The 20042-nt window shown below is 37.6% G+C and overlaps 1 protein-coding gene across 3 annotated transcripts in view; it reads left to right on the top strand.

Moving 5' to 3' along the window:
- LOC107094871 (MAP/microtubule affinity-regulating kinase 4-like) overlaps window positions 1–20042 on the top strand; it is a 77848-nt gene that overhangs the window by 1567 nt on the left and 56239 nt on the right. The gene's annotated exons all lie outside the window — the stretch shown is intronic.

The following is a 20042-nucleotide window of genomic DNA, read 5'->3' as shown; positions in this document are numbered from 1 at the left end:
TATGCTGCCCTGCAAGGTTTTAAACCTAAGTTTGAATTGTGTCAAAGCCATTCTAAAGCACATATCAAGGTGCTTATTTTAAGCCTGGATCCATATTTATTTTTAATTATGTTCATGATGGAGAATCCTGCTTCACAGCAGCAGGTTGAGCCAAACATACTATAAATGTGCAGGGTCATCTTTGAGCACCATTTCACTTTTCTTTCACCAGTTCACTGCAGTTCTTCCAGCAGTCCACATTTTCTCTGCTCTCTTTTTCTCATCGTCTTCTCCTTCTTTCCCATCGCCCGACTTGCCCCAGGTTTGCCTGCTGTGTCTAAAAGAAGCAGCAGCAGCAGCAACCCAGACTGACAGCATCTCATTGGCTAATTTGCATCATGTGTAGCCGGGTCCCGGAAACTCTGGAGGGCTTTACCTTACAAACAGGAGAAGCGGTGCTAGTGAAATTAGACACTGTTGTCGGACAACATTCGGTAACTTATAAATGTTTTAAATCAGGTTTGGGTCCAGATTAGCCAGCAGCTGGGTCCAGATCTGGACCACGGTCCGCTAATCCTTGACCTCTGCTCTAAATTATTCTTCTGCAGGCTTGACAGACAAACTTATACTAGCATCCAGTTAAATAGAACATCATAAAAAAATGTTTTTATTGCAGCTTAACTATTATAACCTGAATACATTTTCTTATAAAGCTATTGCACAAGCATGACAGTAACGGTCTTCTTAGTGTTACTACTTCAAACTTTTATACCTAAACTTTAAAAGAATAATAATTTAACGAGACAAATGAAAAATGTTTACATTTTAAATCCAGATGCATCAATTTGTGATTAGCTGCAAATGTTGCACAAAAAATAGCCACTTTAATTTTAGGATTTGAAATAAAGAAAAATACAAAACTATCACTAAAAATGAACATTTTATGGTATCAATTTTTATTTCTGCAAATATGGTTTCCACCCCAAAATGTATGAGCATTTGAAAATATTTACTGGTACTTTTAGTGTCATTCTTTTGAGAAGTTCAATTGAAAATGGAAAATAAACAGAGAAAACCTCCATTTGTTATTTATAAATACTATAAATGTTACTATTTTTTTGTAACTAAAGTTTTTAAGGGTCATTGTGGACGTCAAAGGGGGCTGTTTTCATCTCCAGTGCTGCAGGTTGCAGAGCAATAGCCACAAATTAACAGGGAGGACTTCTTAGCTGACACCTGCCTGTCTGAGAGTCATCGTCCTTACAAATGAGGCTTAATGCTGGTGGAGGGCTGTACATGAAGATAATGGAAAGTTTGATAGAAGGTAGAGATGTGATTAAAAACAAGCACTGGGATTAACTGCAGTCTTTAGAGGATTATGAAGCAAAGTGTATTCTAGAGGTTTTGGCTGACTGCTAGAGTCAGTTCCAAACAGAACCATCTAGGACATGGACTTGAACTGTTAGCTGCTGAACCAGAGACATAAGAAGTATCTTACCCAGAGAGAAAAAATACTGCTTGGTGTGTTTGATGGTGTGTTTCCTGAGTTAGGGAGTCGGATCATCTGTACATGCTGCTCTGCTGAGGTCTAAAGGCAATGCAGAGATCTACCAAGAGACCTTAGAGCAGGCGTGTCCAGTCAGTCCTAGAGGCCCACTGTCCTGCAGGTTTAAGAGGTTTCTCTGCTTCAAAACAGCTGATTCTGATGATTGAAGTTCTGCTAAAGCCTGTTAATCAGCTATCAATGGAAATCAGCTGTGCTAAAGCAGGGAAACCTCTAAAACCTGCAGGACAGCGGCCCTCCTGGACCGATTTTGAATATGCCTACCTTAGAGCCATTAATATCCACTTCTTTTGACATGCTTTATTGAAATGCTGCTCTCATCGTGCAATAGGACTTGACCCTGTCCACACTGCCAATGGTACCAAAGACTGATCTATGGGCCATGATGGTTCTGTGCTTCTGTGGATTGATGACCGGACTGATCTGAACCCTGCAGTGAATCTATTTTGTATTTTTATGGGAAAAATTAGAGAATAGAACCAATAATACCAATGACCAGTAAACTGAACACCTCATCAGAACCACCATGCATTAAGTATTGTTAGAGTAACTGTGCAGATGGTTGAAATTACTCAACCTTTTGCATTAATGATCCCTTTTTCTTATTTAAATTTACTGAGATACTGAATTTAAGGTCTCATCATCTATAAATCCTGATCATCTAAACTAACAGGATCAGACCCTTCAAACACACCACTAATCTGTATAACTAATCTGTAAAAGATTCATATTGATAAAAAAATTATGCTTGATTTGCTGCAATAAATGCGATCAAAATTCTTATTTATTAAAATCCACCTGTGTGTGATAAATAGTTTTATCTGAAACTAACGTAACATTTAAATGGAGCCGTGCTTGTGTTCGGATTAAAGAAAGAGACGACTGCAGTCATTTAAGAAGCTGAAACTCTGGGCTGATTTTTCTGTTCCTCATTGCACTAAAAAATGTTTTGAGTTAAAATCACAAATACATCACTCCATTCTAGCAAAAATAATCCCATAAAACCTTCTGTTAGCTCACTTATAATGTTGTTCATCACAGTATATATTTTCATCACTGAAAACCACAATATTTGCAAGAAATATATACATTTCAGCCTACATATTTCTATTCATGAATACATCTATTCAATACAAAGATAATTTATCATTAAATGCATCAAATCAGTTAATTTGTGGGAAAAATATGCCTGAAGGATTAACTAACCGACCCTGTGGATGAATAGAAAAAAATACTGACTGATCCTGAGGAAAGATTTTGGTTTCAAAATTGCAGCATACCTCTTATGTTTGTATATATTTTTGAATAAATATGTTTTTACAAAAAATGAAGAGAAGTTTTGATGATTCACTGTTACTTTTATATCCTTAATAGTGAACCTTTCTTTAAAAATCCAACTTCTGTATGATGAAAACGATACCGAAACGTGTTCACTTCTGTTTTGTATTAGCGACCCCTCTTTAAAAACTTTCTAGAGACGTCCCTGTCATCAGCAGCAGTAGCAGGTCGAGCTTAAAAACGGAGCCCTGAGATTAGTCCGCTGTGTAAAGAGCAGCTGCAGGCGAGCAGCAGACAGAGACGTGCTAATCTCCTCTAGCTCATTGGGGACTGTTTGTCTCCATGCAGAGGGGAGGTGGCAATGGAGAATAAAATGCGAGGCTTGGGGTAATGAGGTGCACGCAGAGTAAAAAGCACAATTTAGCCATTAATTTGCTTGAAAGAAGGAAAAAAAAAAAAAGAAATCCACAGGACTTTCATTTAAACTCTCCCCTCTCAAATCAATATTTAATCCATCTGATGCAAGCTCCTCTCCGCACCTCCTCCCTCATCACCTTTATTTTTTTTTCTTTGTCTTATCTCTTTTGTAACAGGCAGCTCTACCACAAAAATGCTTCGTCAGGCTAGCCAGGGCTGTCCTGTTGGTTGTTCCTCTGCCTCTGTAGCAGCCTCTGACTCTCAGTGGTAATGATTACATTGGGAAGTATCATAGTAGATCTTAATGTTAAACCAGACTTGCTCAGAAATGTGCAGCTATAGGAAGTATACCACATCTAGAAATGTGTCATATCTTGGAGGTAACTGTTTGTCTTTGAATGCATAGAAGTTTTTTGAGGTTAGAGTTTCATTTTCTATTTGATCAGAACTGATACCTTTATCCAAGAACCAGTAGCACTTTCTCTATTCTTTATAGTCATAGAGTAAAAAAAAAAAGGGTCAATCAAAATCTGAATCAGCAGTTCAGGGTAAATGTTTTAGAAGCGGAAGTGTGTAGCTCTAGAAAGTACCCCCCTTCTGTATCTCAAGGTCACTCGAGATTCAGTAGCTGCACTGATCTTAAAGCTAGAGATCAAAATCAGTGAGTCTTCTCTCAATCCGCTCCAATTGATGGTTAGAAAGTTCTGCAAAGTAATTTTTTTTTTGTAAATCCCTTCAACTGGACACTTTAAAACCTAAGATCTTCCACCATTTGCAGTCTTTTAACAAATTAACCTGCATCATGCATGGTTGTTTGGGCTTTAAAATGATCCAACACACTGGAAAAAATTTAAATCTAGTCAAATTAAAATCAAGTCATTTTTTTCTTAAAATAAGTGCATTTGTTCTTAAATTGAGGATATAAAAGCGACATTTTGCCAATGGATCAAGACAATTTACATTTAAAATAAGAAAAAAACGATTGCATTGTCTTATTTCAAGTGCATATTATCGAATTATCTTATTTTAAGAGTAAAAATACTCATTCCATTGGCTTTCATTCACCTACTCAAATTAAGGGTAAATACACTTAATCTAAGACATTTGTACTTATTTCTAGATCGTTTTTCCAGTGCGTGATTTACTGAGGTGTATTCACCTATATTTATGGGTCTGAATCTAATTATTTTAATTTGTATGCTCTATATTTTTTTAAACTATAAAGAATTAAATAATTTTGTTATTGGACAAAAACAAAGATTAGCTCCTTTTTTAAATAAAAGTCCTGAGATTGTTTTCTTAATTTTTTTCTTTTTAATTTATTTTTTTTATTTTTGTAAAACGAATCCCTGGTAAATTGTGTTTGTTTCCATCTCTCCTGCTCTGAGAGGCCTCAGAAAATGTAATAAAACCAGCCTAATGACGAAGTGTGAGGAACACTGCTCTACTTCTCCAGTCCAGCAGGGGGCAGAAATAAGAAACCTGAGATTAAACCACTGAAGCCTGAAGGAGAAACCCATATTCTGCAATTTGTTCCCAAAAGAAAATTGGGATCACACAGCTAGTCTTCGTCCTCTAGTCCGTTCTGTCGCTAAAAGTGAATCTAGTGGAAAACAAAAACATGCTGGTTTTTAAGATAGGAAGTGAGCAGAAGTCAGAACACTGCAACAAAGGGTCCAGTCATTGTTGCCAGCATATAACCCTGCCCCTTCAACAATCTTGAGGTCATCTAAAAGTAACAGCTTAGAGTCCCTCTGATGGAAAACGCCTAATGTTTGTTAAAGATGACACGCTGGAATCTCAACTGCAGTCACTGAAAGTATCCCCCACCTTTATCTCAAGGACACTTGTCTCACACCAGCAGCAGGAGCCTAAAATATACTGCAGTCAGTTTGGATTTAAATCTTTAATAACAAAAGGCCTTCTTCCTGCTCAATCCCAGCCCTGCACCTGGCAAAACACAAAATACTTCCTCTCCTATTTGCAAAGGATATTTCAGGGGTATGTCATCACCTTCTTAAATAAATCTAAATATCAAGGTATTTATTTATATATGTATATTTGGACGGTTGTCTGTCTTGCATCTCTGAAAGAAGCAGGAAACTGTCCAAGTCACCCTGCCTTGAGTCTTCCATTCATTCTGTTTTTTGTTTTGTGGGGGAGGAATGTTACACATGGGTGTTTATTGGCTGCAGCACACACCAGGTTCCATTAGCACATTAATAAGAAGCAGAAAATGGGAGGTGTGTTGTTATTTACACAGAGCTGTTGTGGCTAGATTGAACCCGTGATGTTAGACCACACCTAAGCGTATAGCTCAAAAGCTTAAGGGCAGATTAGACTCCTGCAACCGCACACATTAGATGTCGCCTGGGTCTGGTCGCAACTAGTTCTGCTGCTATGCTTCTGCACCGTCGGTCTGGAATTTCTAGGGACGCACAGCAGTTTCCCGCTAAAGCGCAAGGGGGAGCCTATTCGAGAAGTCACGAGAACTTCAGCGGCGCCGACGGGAGTGTTTAAATACCAGAACAAAAATGGCGCGTCTGCAAGATATCATGGTCATGGAGATGGATCTAGAGTTGGTAGACATCGAGTAGGAACAGGTTCTGTTAATGGAGTTGGAAAAAAGACCGATTAACCTTTCGTCGTAGTTGTCCATTGTAGTTGTTCCTCAGTTTTTAAAAATGGCGCACTGAATTGAGAAGGACAACCAAACCTGACAGCCGGAAATACATACCAAGGACCAATCACAGCTGAACCTATCTGCGTGGGTTTGCGACTGTCCGACGCGTAGTCAAGATTTTTTGTTGAGATGTGTGATGACAGTTGCAGAACCTCTGCGCGGGGGGTGTGGTCACGCACAGAGACACTTTAAAATTTTTTGTTAAATATTATCACTCAGGATTGGCAAAAAAATAATTCTAACAAAAGAGTGTACGAAATAAATAAAATTTAAACCTGCAAAATAATCAGTTTTCTCTGTTAACTAGATGACACTGGTGATAGTAGCATCACCATGGCAACTTAATGGATCCTACTTAAGCAATTTGCTGGGTAGGTTTACTGATTTTCTTTTTTTTACCTATATTCAGCTTATCCATCCGAATCAAACCCATAGGGAGATCCTTACAGCAGGAAGATGATGAAAGATAAGTATAATATACATGTCTGATAAAAATACATTTGTTATGTTAAGGTATTTAAACATAAACATAGCTTTTGTCTAGTTAAGGAGCACAGTGGCTGTTTTTTAATTTTTATTGCATGACATGCCATAATGAAATGATTTAAACCAGGCATCCCCAAACTCGGTCCTCGAGGGCAGCTGTCCTGCAGGTTTTAGAGGTTTCCCTGCTTTAGCACAGCTGATTATGATGATTGCAGTAGACCAAAAGCCTGTTAATCAACTATCAATTAAAATCAGCTGTGCCGGAGCAGAGAAACATCTAAAACCTGCAGGACAGCGGCCCTCGAGGACCGAGTTTGGAGATGCCTCATTTAAACATTATTACGAACTGAAATGATTTAAATGTAACTTAAGTCGTATAAATAAACTCAACCGACAGGAAACAGAGATGGAGACAAACTGGAAGAGCCCATGTGCCCAAGTCCACGCATACTACATTCAGCAATGTGTTACTCATCAAATGCACTTGATTAACTGATCACTGTCAGCATGCATGCTTCTATAAAACCAGGAGTTTTAACTATTAGATAAAAGCTGTATGGCAACACATCACCAACCGGGAAAGGCAACAGCACAAGGGAAGCAACTTTGGGTTCCTTTCTGTAGAAGGACATGCTCCATTTCAGCTTCTGCAGGCCTCAGTCAGTGTGTTAAATGTTAAAGTTTATGAAAGGACAGTTGGGAAAAGAGCATAAGAGTTTGTTTTTCTTGGAAGGGTTGACTGAGAAGGAACAGGAGCATGCTAAGGCAAGAACAGGGACAGACCAAAAACACAGATTCATGGGAGCTGTGGGTTAAAAACCTGTCAGACAGGATGCTAACACAGCGTCCTGGAAACTACGGCTATTTCCCCCATGTAAGATACCTAATGTTAAGCTAATCACTGCCACCAAATGTGCTGCTACTTGCCAGCATGTCGATTGAAAGCAATTTAACAGGCGCTTGGCTAGCACACGTCCATGAAACAGCTCATACTTACTGTGATGTATGGAGGTGGAAGGGTAATGACTCGGCCCTCTTCTGCAAGCACAGAGCCTAGTGACCTTGAAGTCATTAAGTTCACTATGAATTCATTTTTATACTAAAATAATGGAGTCAAATGGGAGACCTTGTGTCGGACAATAAGAAGTTCTGTCTGGCGTCAGAGACTGACGGTAAAACAGAGAAAACGACAATTTTTTTAAATCTTTCACCTATTTGGCCTAATTTTTGTTATGTAAAATAATAATTGATCCGTTTTTTTCCAAGTGTCAATTTTTAATCAAAATAGCAGTGAACAACAGTCTTATGGGATTTTTCATTTTTCTGACCGAATGAACTTCTAAAAATGTTGTCCTCCGTTCAGTTTTAGCTTCACATTTCTCAGGACATATCAGCAACATTTTCACAGCAATCCACACGGTTTGTAGGCTTTTAACTGCAGCTTGCTTCAAACCCATTTATGGTTTAATCTGGTCGTCCTTTTAAGCAAATCTGTTGTTTCCGGATTGTAATCTTCACATTATGTTTTCTATGATGCAGCAGTCTAAAGCATTATTTGATTTCCCCGGATTGTGCATTAGCCCCCCATAAAAGGATTTCCCCCACAATCATTCGATGTGAGCTGTATGATTTTTAGAGGTCATTATTGCACCAATATGAAATTTCAGGCCGAAATCAAATACATGGCTTTTATGGCCTTTAACTGAAACTAACTGACCACTTACACCAACAGTACCTAGATAAAAATTAACATTTGGCTGTAAATATCAGCCCAGAATCACTTATATACATAAAATATTTAAATGAATGACTAACTACAGCTTACAATGTTGGCTGTATATCATACATCCTTATTAAATATGTAATTGTGTAGTTTAATTGGTTTATAGTAAAGTTATAGTTAGGTAGGGCTACAGCAATTAAATTGCAATAGTCGTGATTAATCCATTATTAAAATAATCATCAATCCATTTAGTGATTGAGAGCATAGAGACTCTAAAACGTTCCTCTAGCTGACAGAGCAACCCACTTAGAGAAGTAACTATACTCAAAATATATAAATATTTTTCATTTAAGTATATAAAAAGCTTTTCCGTCTGTCAATATGATCTATCCAGAATTTCTCAAGTTTTAGTTTAGTAAAAGTTTTAGTTTCACCTGGTTTAATTCTGTAAAACAATTTCTTAAGGAAGCTTTTTGTATCCCATTATTAATCGAAAAAAATATCGACAGATTAATCGATTAGCATAAAAGTTCATTTTCTTTTATATAGTCCAATGTTTTGCATTTTATTGACTGTTTAAGTTTCAAAGGTAGAACAAGAAACATTAATATAACATATTTACTGCTTTCAAAATGTTTCATTTTAAATGTAGACTATATCACCATTAGAAATGACTAAAAATGGAAACAGTTTGCATTCGGGTCGATTACCAAATAATTGGAAAAAAAAAGGTTAAAAAAGTAAAAAAACAACAAAAAAAACACTGGACTTTGTTTTCAAAGTTTGAAGTAGAGTGACTCCCTTTTCAGAGGCATAGGCCAGTATCAGCTATTGCAGGCCAACAATGACCTCAACGACTCCCCATGACTTACTAAGGGGTGGACCTGTTTTTTTCGGTTCAGTTTACATGTTTTCTAAGCCTTAACAAGGGTTTGTTGGGCTGCTCTATAAAGCTTGGAGCTAAACGCTAGTCCAGACATTTTGAATTGAGAAATCTTCCTGGATGGGAAGCGAAACGTCTTCAAACTTGGAAAAATAAATCCAGTGATTTGTTGTTGTTTTTTTACTTTTTTATCCTTTTTTTTTTTTAATGACTATGACCTGTATGACTGTGAATCTTCACCTGCATATTACTGATAAATTTAAGGACTGTGATCAAGCTTCTTTTTTACCTATATTGAAATTGAAATCTGGTACCAATATCGATATTCATATGACGATCAGATATTTGCTGAGATCTTTTCTACCTTCTGAACACAATTAAACACCCATAACCCAGCACTGTGTCACATCCGGACAGATGATACTAATACCTTGAATCAGCATCAGTGGTTTTAAAGGCAATATAGTATGCATCTCTCTATATTAATTGAATGAAAACTTTTCTATACATCAATTGTTTACAACAGAGTAGAGCCACACAGAGATTTATATTTTAAATCACTTTAAAGGAAGAAAAAACTAATTTATGCATTTATTATAATTTTTCTTGTAATTTGCCAACATTTAGTAAAATTCTCAGTAGGTTAAAAATGAGTTGATTTCAAATAATCAGATAATTCTTTTTAAAGAATTGGTTGATGAGAGAAAGCAAATTTTTGTTGCTCTTACGGCTTTATATGCATTGACGTCTTGATTCTCATCTTGCAGAATACATTTTATCTTGCTGCTAGAGATTAAAACTGATACCGCCTCAGTATCATTTTAATCTTTTTATCTCTAGTCTTGTTGTTGGCAACCTCAGAAGACTTTAACAACCTGGTTGTGTGATAAAGTAAAAATGTTTTATATGTTCGGATTTGATAGGATATAACTTCAAACTTAAAATATGTTTTAATTCCTTTCAGGAATCAATTTTTGTCTTTAAGCAAGGCATGTTGTGCTGTTTCTTTTTTTCTTTCTTTTTTTTTTTTTGCTGCAGTGCCTATACTATTTTTAACTTGATGTTGATACCCAGAAAACTGTATGACACTTGATTCCATTTTTTTGATTCCATAAGGATAAAAAAAAAGGAAAATGATTAAAAGCACAAAAACTATTTTTTATTAACAGTCACCTTTTTAATTTCAGCTTTTCCAATCAAATCATAGATGCTAATTAAATAGGTGTGCAAATAAAACAAGAAAAATAACCACAATACAGAATTTAGTATTGAGTTTAATGGAAAATTAGTACTTTATCTGGATATAGCCTTTGAGTTTTCATACTTTTCTGAATATCCAACTTATCTAAAGTATGGCATTATAAACATCTATATAGAATTGGTGATTGTTTGCATAAGGCAGTTATTACATATTAATAAATACCTGCCTAATATAACCTCATGAACACTGGTTAACCCCCAGCTGCCCCTTTCACACCATATCCATCCATATACTATTTTAGTTGTTTATTCTCTATCTTGGATCCAGACTTCTAGCATTTAGTCATGCTTTGAGGCTGACTTTCTGTGGTGCTTTCTTTTTTTCTATTGTCTGTAGAGCTTTGGTAGAAACTGTTTCACTGTGTTTATTGTTTGAGATATCATGAAGAGCTGCGGTAATTGTTATACTCTGATCCCGACAGGGATACATTCTCCCGTGACAAGGGTCTACCCAGCTGATGCTAGCTAAAGGCTAAACATTAGCTCTGCTCCTACTATGACCGTCACCCTTTAAATGCTTGATGGGGGCATCTAAGGGTCAATCAGTACAGGATGCTCCACTATCTGGCTTTAACTGGCTTGTTGGGATTTAAAAATCCTCACTGTCTAATATTAAAAAGGAGTGTGGTGCAAACTTCTCTTTGGTTTTGCTTCTTTAGGTTTTCTCAATGTTTTTATGGGTTTTATGTGTATATTTTTTTAGATGAATTAAAACACATTCTGATGTTTAAAGTCGTAGGGAAATCATATTTAAATGTCAAATCATTCTGGCTTAAACATGTATATAAATGTACTCTTTATCAGACAACATTATCCCAACATTTTGAAAATTCCTATAGAAAAAAAAATAATAAAAATAAATCCTGTCTTAAAACCTGTTTTTTTGTTTTTTCTTGTTATCTTCTGCAGGTCAGTTAGTTATACGTCAGCCTCTACACCTAAATTCAGTCAATCATATATCAACGGTCATCTGTCAATCAAATTTTTTTCGATCGTAGCATCCTGATTCATATGTTGCAGCTAATATACACAACGGTTGAAACAAGAAATAAGAATTATTTCCTTTACCATTGAGTTATGTCCCAGTGTTCACGGGGATGGACGTCTGTGTCTTCAGCAGGCGTAGAGCTAACAGAACTGGCAGCGCTGGGAGGCAAGGGCTCATACATGGACGGCTGTAAGCCTTCTACACCAAACCAAGCTTCTGCCGCCCTGGCGTCCTCTTCCACAACAACTTCGTCCCCGCTTTCCTCCTCTAAATAAAAAATGTATGATGGAGGAAACTCATCCACGACCTCCGACACAAAACTCTCCTCCTCTTGCATATTTCCGCTGTCCATAGCGTTCCTTGACAGTGTTGTTTCTAAGTCACCAATTTAGTGCTACTTGGTCCCAATGGAATTTCCCATTGGGAACCTACTAGCACTATGTTGCTAACTGCTTAGCAAGATGCTTCCAAGACACCAGCCACAACCAAACTTGCTTGCGAACCTTCCGCCACAACAATCCCGCCCTCTTAATAAACGACCAATCACGTTCACTTTATTCACTCATGTAAAGTCGTGCACCACTCGGGAGAATTCAGACACGGACAGAACAGCCGTTTCCCTACAACTTTAAGCAAATAGCACCTTTTATTTTCCTGGATTTACGAAGATATATTCACACCCACCTTTGCTTAATGATGTTTTTCTGTCTTTTCAATTTCAGGGCTTGGCAAAGGGAAATGGACCTTTGTGTCACATTATATTTATAGTCCGGGAAGTCTTTTATTAATAAGAATTTACCAGATTCCTGAAAGTAAAAGATTGATGAGCAGAATATCTTAATATCATTTTATTATTAATAAAAATAGTTTTCATTGCGTTTCACTCTTATCTGAATAAACTTAAAATAAATGTTGGAATCAGCCAAACTAGCTCTGAATTGTGAAGTTTTGTAGTTTTTATTCCGTCAGTATTGAAAGCTGTTGCTGCAGAGCTTGGGGAACACACGGACTGTTTTTGTTTTTGGCTAGTCATAAGGTTGTCTCTGTGTGTGAGAGAATTAAAAAGGAAGTCGTATAGTGGGTGTGGGTGAGGGTGATTGCTTGTGAGCACATGTAAAGCTGTACACCCTCTTCAAAAAAAAAGACCAACACGTCTGCCTGTTGTGAGACTGCAGGGCACATAGGAAGCTTATGTTTTCCAGGACTACCGAAACATTCGTAAACTTGTTGTCTTGACATGTTGGCTGGCCGAGCCTGAACACTCCTGGTTTCGGCATTCGTTTCACCTAGAGGCACACCAGATACAGTTGTAAGCAATTCTGGGCCTACTGAGGACAGCCGTACCGTGTATTGTTGGTATAAAATCAGGAAGATTGATATTGGATAAACTATTTAATGTCACCAATGTGCACTTTTAAGATTTTCTAAAACGGTTTGTGTGCAACAGTAGCCTAAAATGTCAGAAAAGAGCGAATAAAGGGGGAAATATTCCTTACTGATTCACCATCTATGTCTTTAACTGGTTCCTATGAGCAAGTAACTTATTACTGGGTTGTAGTTGTAACATGTGGTGGCTGATTTATCTGTGAAAGTATGAAGCTGTGAGCACAGAGCTGAGCAGCATTAGAGAAAGGGCTTAAGAGCTTACCAGCCCTTCCTGTAACCGGCTTTATGAAGAGCATGTCAGAGGCAGAGTTTAAATGAACATTTATGGATTTCCTTTCCTTTCTCAGATTTGTATAACCGTTTAAATCCCTGCGTCACCACCTGCCTGTTGTTCTGCATTGCATTTTTAGACATGGCCTCTCTCAGTGTGACTTTTGCCTCACTTTCTTTAAGAAGACGAACAGAAACTGCTTATGGTGCAGGATTTTATATCAACATGTGGTTAGGGCTTTCTGGGTGATGATCCACAAATGGATATATTTTTCGCCTGGTTGTTGGGGCCGATATCTGTCCTGAAAATGTAATTTCTCTCCTGTTAATTAAATGCATCCAAACCCAAAAGTTAACAGGTGTTACCTGTAGATGCAACATTAGCAACTAGGTTAATCGCTGCATTTTCTTTAGAGTTTATGGAAAATCTGGGGTCAGCTCCAGGGTTATTTGATTCCTTTAAAACCCCAGTTCCCATCTATTTGCAATTTCCTTATTTCCTGTCACTATTTTGTACTTGTAGAGACAAGAAAGTTCTATGGAGAACTAATACAATTATCTACCTATCTGCCTTATGGTTGATAAACACTGTTTTTTTTTTTTAGCTTTTGCAAACAAAATGCAAAGATGGTAGGATATTCTTTGCACGATCTTGGATTTTGGCTCTAGGACTGTAGTCCTGCCTCACACTGTGAGACCAGTGCATGGGGGCCAATTGTTTGGCATCTTGCAACCAAGATAACTTGCAAACAATATTCAACTTATCTCGGCCTTCATGTCAATATGGTCCAGCTCCAACAAAAAGGCTACATCACTTATCATGTCTGTTGAGTACGTTTCTGGCAGCCAATATGGATGACGCATCCTGAGGAAGTCTGGCATCACTATATGTTGTAATTGTTTTTTTTTTTAAACAGTGTCCTGTCAGGCAGTGTGGCAATAAGAATAATTGTCTTGATGCCAAAAAAAGAGCCCAACAGATTTTACTTTCACAAGTGGAGCAGTACGGCTATCGCCCTAGTTCTGCTTGATTTATGCATATAAACAGCTTTATTATAATTCATGCAGGGAGTATTACAGATTATATAGACACTGCAATGTAAGTACAACAGGAAAGAAAAAAAACAGGGAAAAGGAGAAAAGATGAAAGAAAGAGGAGATAAAAGGGAGACAATGATAAACGTCTTCAGTCTGCTTCATCACCTGCATAGAGATGTAAAAAAGAACAGCACAATCACCGTATATAGTATAAGAGATACAATAAAGTAACACCTTGATACTATGAAGTATAAGTAGTATTATTTAATCTGACATGTATACTGTGGTAGCTGAACATAAGAATATGGGCTTTCAGTATGGAAGTGAACTGGAACCAAGCACATGTAGTTGTTTTTTTTTTATATTTTCTTTAGTTTTTCTGATTAATTACTTTTCAAAAAGAATAAAGCTGACTCAAAGCTTAGAGCCTCCATCTTTGAAGCTACATCATTCAGCTTTTCTGTTGCGGCTTCAGATTATGTTTTCATTTTCCAGTTAATGATGCTAAATATGGGTGTAAATAATAATCGTTTTGTGTCGATGCATCGATCCAACAGCCGACGATCCGATGCATCGATACGTGCGCAAGAGAATCGATTTATTTTTTTTTTTTTTTTTCTATTTTTATCCATTTGCTCTTGGACGTATTTCTCCCTCCCGTGCTGCTGTGGTGCTAAACTTATTTTGTCCTCCTACCTCGTTTCCTGGTTATACTCTTACAGCAGTGTGTTGCAGTAAGCTTGACACAGACATTTTTGATTTATGCTCAATGTTGAAGCGTGGTCCGCGCTATACGCTGTGGGTCTAGATACGGCCGAGGCGGAGAGGAAGCGGGGGCAAGTTTAGTCCGACGACAGAGGGACATGAGGGCCAAAAAGAGCGGGGATCCAGGTGGAAAAAGGGTCCCAGTGTTCTCGCGTACCTCGCTCTTCTAGCGGGTCAAACTTCACGAGTTGTTTTCCGCAATTTTGGTCATAAAAACAAAACAAGCTGGCCCTCTGTCTGCAGCACTGTTTGCGGTCAGCTACAATTTGGGAGAGGAGCAGCGGAGCGTCTGTGGAGGGGGCGGGGACATCTGGAGCCGAGGTATTGAATTGCACTCATTGCACTGATTTTGTGCAGTATTTTTTGATGCACGGCCTTTCAGAATCTATAACGCAGGGGTATTATTATTTTTCAGTGAATGAGGTTTTATTAGGAATAGGTGGAGTGCAACTTTTCTACTTCTGTTATTTGCTGTTGTTTCTCAAAAAAATGCATAACGATATTACAGCTTTCATAGATTTATTTCAAATTCGAAACATTGTCTAGCCTGTAAGGTAAAAAAAAAAAATGAACCAATTAATCGAATCAAATCGTATTGTGGTTTATTCTTGAGTATCGAAAATCGAATCATTGGGTCAGGTAATCGATACTGAATCGAATCGCCATGATGGATGTGATTTACACCCCTAATGCTAAAACACATACGATTAAGGAGAAGTTTGCATAAACACAAAAGGAGCCAGTATATCAGCTTCAGACCGAAGAGGCCAAATCAAAAACAACTCAGTTCAACAAGTTTGCACAAATTCAGACCTAATTATGGATTACCTCTCAGTCTCTAAGCACAGTCTTTTCCTACTTGCCGTTTTGTAATTCTACCTTAGAAGTAGTTGACTGCTGTTGAGCGGGTAGAGAAAGACTCCGTTCATAGGATTAGCTTTTTAACTGCCATGCAGACACAGATGCACTGCTCCCTGCAGACAAACCTTTTGTTAGACACTCCCCAAGACAAAATGAAGCAGTATAGAGCAGAAAAGACACTCTGATGCACACAGTCAATCTGTTGTGTTCATTGTGCGATGGGCCTCAGGTTCTCAGGTGTAAGGTTACTCTTCAGTGCTTTTCCTCAGGCCCGAGCTGCTGCAGTGTAACCTAGTCCGATATCCAATTTTCAGGCTTCCTGATCTGGACTGGGAATCAACTGTAACCCTCGAGAGCAAAATAGGTTTTCCTGCCCAAAAAAACTCCATTATGAATATTTGGCAAAATCTGAATAACTTCTAAACTTTCACTGCAAAAATCTTTTAATCTAAATAGGTCATTTTTTTCTTAAAATAAGTGCATTTTTCTTAAATTGAGGAGGAAAGTGAGACACTTTGCAAAAGAAACAAGAGAATTCACACTTAAAATCAGAATATTTCAAGTGCATATTATCTAATTATTTTATTTTAAGAGTAGAAATACCAATTCATTTGATAAATCATCTTATTTTCCCAGTAAATTAAGGGTAAATACATTAAGTTTAAGACATTTTAACTTATTTCTAGATTGATTTTGCAGTGTGTGTCTTTGGGTTTCCTAAAGAAGGTGTTATTTATGCTCATGTTTCATTCTCTACAGTCTCCACTTTGTGTGTTCTAAGTCGGAAGCTTTTATGATGTGTTGCTGGACCTTCATACGACGCCTGTGTGTGTTTTTACCAACTGATCACTGAAACAGAAGCATTGCTATTAAGAGACGGTGGTTTATCTGCCTGCAGTCGAAGGCCTTTTCATAACTTCCTTATCTGTGAGGTTTCTGCAGCTTCCTTTAGCAAAAAATAAAGAAATACTTCCTGTCATCTACTAAACCTTAAAATTATTTAGCAATGTTACTTCATTTTATTTGAATCGAAATATCTACCATGCAAACGTAGAAATCTTTTTATTTTGGAAATTTTACTGTGAGGAGCTTAAATCATCGTGTTGATCCAAAGTTTTAGTGCTTTGCAAAGATATCTGTGTGGCTTGAGATATTTCACACATGGTCGTTGAATTAAAATGAACCTCAGTGTATTTTGTCTGGAATTTATGTGGCGAAAAAATGCAACACTGTGTGGAAGCATGATTCTTTTTAGTTTCTCAAGGGTGTAGTACATTCATGTTCAGCTCAGCTAAGTCAAAACTTTGTGCAAAAAACTTTGGCTGCAAATCCATTCAGACATGTCTCTACCAGCTTTGCACAGAGTCAGAAATGTTTTATCTTCTCTGGTTTGCAAAATATCTCAGGCTTAATCACATTCGATGGTTAGTTTCAGCTGTAGCTATAGATTTCCAGTTTGCTTTAGGTCTGAACTTTGACTAGAACATTGTTAGAACTTACATGGCTTCAATCTTAACAATCAGCTATGTAGAGGATGTTTTGATGTTGATTTTTTTTTCAGGATTCTGCTACACATAGCATTTTGCTTCTTGGCCAAAAGGTTAAGTTTGGGTCCTATGAGACCAGATACCTTCTTCCACATTTTTCCAGTATCCCTAAATTGCTTGTGGTAAATTTTAAACCATACTTCCTTTTAGCATTTGCTTCAGACTTATAGGATGCACAAAAAAAATTTTCAGATTCTCCTACCTTAGCTTTTAACCACTGTGCATCTCTTGATTGCTTCTCTTATTAATTTCTTAGTAGGTCTGCAGCTGGCCCATACTTGTTCCATCTTTAGATAACTGATTGAATGTAACTATTAAGGCAGTTAGTTGTTCCTTCGTCTGCAGGATTCAGGGTGCTGCTCTGGTCTTTTGTGGTAAAGAAAAAGCTGAGTCGAGGCTTGAACGTGTACCGGTCCAACTGCACCCCCAGCCTCATCTAAACTGATGACATATAAATTATGTGCTTAGTAATGGAATCCTGGTTACAATTTGATAAAAAGAAGCTTTGTTTGTTGGACAGGAGGAGTCCCTTTAGATAATTGTGCATCTGATGAGGATGATCCAGGGTGCCTCCTTGGAAGTTTTTTATCGGCACGTCCTATGAGGATCAGAAACCTGGGGAGGACCAAAGATTTATAGCATCTGGCCTGGGAACACCTTGGGATCCCTCAGAATGAGCTGTTGGATGCTGTTGATGAGTGCTAGATATCTGTGGTTCGATTAGTAGCAAACAGCTGTTGCATGGAATCCCAGTAAAATACTTGGAGATAAAACAAATGGAGCGGTGTGAATACTTTTCCAGCTTCAAATAAATATATAATGGGTACAAAATGTGCTTTTAATGTATCGGTATGACAGCATGGACTAACTCTGTTATATGTCTGCAAAGGGATCATTAAAGGCTTCCTAGATTGGTGTTAAGCTAGAAGTTTAAACCCTTTGCTGTTTATGACTTTAGATGAGCCTATAGATGTTGTAGACTGTCAGCTTTCTGAATGAAGGAGAGTTTAGTGGAAGAAGATGCTGATGGCTGATTTAATCCATGAATGAAAAGAAAGCTGACTGTTTTCAAACATTTAGGAAAAAAGACTTTAAATAAAAAAACTTATGCATTAAATATTATTACAGCTAATTGTTTTACAATTATGTGTGATATAATATATGTATTTTAGGTGTACATTTTCACCCTGGTGTCAAATAAATGATTTGTTCATTCTGGAATTCTGTTTTTGCACTGTTAACAAAGGAAACTACAGACAAAATCACTTTACAGACAAAACATGTCTCCAGTCTGCCTTTAAGTGGCCATGTCCTGCATGTTTTATCCATGCCCTGATTCAGCTCAGCTCAGTTAACTAAACGCTTCATTAGCAGACCTCTGCAGAGGAAGGAGACGTGTGCAGGAGCAAGGGCATACTTGAACTTGAAGGACACGGGACCCTTGAGGACTTGTCGGTTACTCCTCATTGAAAACATCCATGCATGTGACTAAAAAACCCTGGGTTAAAGAGGGGTTTCTTGGTATTGCATGAGTGCAGCCTTTACAAAAAAAACCTCTGAGGGGAAAAAAATAGCATGTTGCATTACGGAAAGAGAGAAAAATCCATCTGTGTTGAAACACAGAGGCAAACAGAGGTCCAGCCAAAATGACTCAGCTGTTTAATCCGCCTCTGTTGATCCAAACAGAATAAATGTGACCACTTACTCAGCTAAGGCGGATCATCACAGTGCTGTGGAGACCGATATGCTGAGTAACGTGGCTTAGCTTCAGGTCTGTGTGTTTGCTGCTGCATGTTATTCAGACTGAGGGATCCGGTTACCTTTTGCATAAACTCAACACAGATTGGAGACAGGTGGAGGGGAAATTAGCTCTGTATGGCTCTGGGTCATGTTGCTAGTAAGAGCTGGTTGTCATATGGTTGACCAGCAGCGTCTCATGCTCTTCTTAGTTTTTTTTATTCTTTTAATAACAAAGAGGGATGGCCATGAACTTGGACTAAGACTCACTGATAACGGTTTTATTGCTTCTGGTGATTAAGTGGTTTAATTGAACCGTCATTTATGAGAAATGTTTTTGCTCAGAAAAGAAACTGATCTTCAGTTTGTGCTAGTTTATCTTGTTGAGGTTGTTTGCTGCTGTTTGGCTTCTCAATCAGAAAGTGTACGTCGTTCCAGTAAAAACACCAGCCTTCCTGCCCCGGGGGACATAAACTGCTCGTAAAACGCTGTGTCAGAGAAGCGCACTCGGCAGCCAAATGGGTCCAGCCTGGATTAAAGCTGCGATCTCCAGGAATTTAAATCAGTGGCGGAAGCCAAACACGTCTGTCAGCTGCTCTGATGCATTTAGTTTAAACAGAAGCAGATTCAGTCACTACAACATAAGACTCTTTGTTCTGATTATTTGTAGTTTTTTTCTTCTCTTAGATTAGTTTTTGTGGTATGAAGTAAGGATGGTGGTCCCAAGTCACACACTTTAACTAAAAGAGAATAACGGCGCTTTTTTTATTTTATCTGGGTCAGTTCTGGTAAAGCCTAACAAGTCCAGCTTTAATCTATCATCAGGCTCCTTTGTAACATCTTATCTTCTGCATCATAAAACATACCAATGGGAGCGGTTAAAAAGATTCATTCATGCGTCTCTCAAGCAAAGCTATAATAATTAACTAAATCCCTCTTGTTAAGATGTGGTTGAAATTACTTGATTAAATGTTGTATATATATTATTAGTGTAAATATTTTTAACATCGCATATTAAATGACACCAAAAAGACAATCTGAGGCACATTCATTATCAAGGGAATAAGTGATTTAAGCTGTGTGGTAATCAGGTGAATATTTAAAGGAAATAGTTTTGTGTATACTTATATGTATATATATATATATATATATATATATATATATATATATATATATA

Source organism: Cyprinodon variegatus, unplaced genomic scaffold, assembly GCF_000732505.1.
Source record: "Cyprinodon variegatus isolate N-32 unplaced genomic scaffold, C_variegatus-1.0 Scaffold510, whole genome shotgun sequence".
NCBI lineage: Eukaryota > Metazoa > Chordata > Actinopteri > Cyprinodontiformes > Cyprinodontidae > Cyprinodon > Cyprinodon variegatus.
Note: the sequence above shows the minus strand (reverse complement) of the source record. Positions and strands in the feature narration are given on the sequence as shown.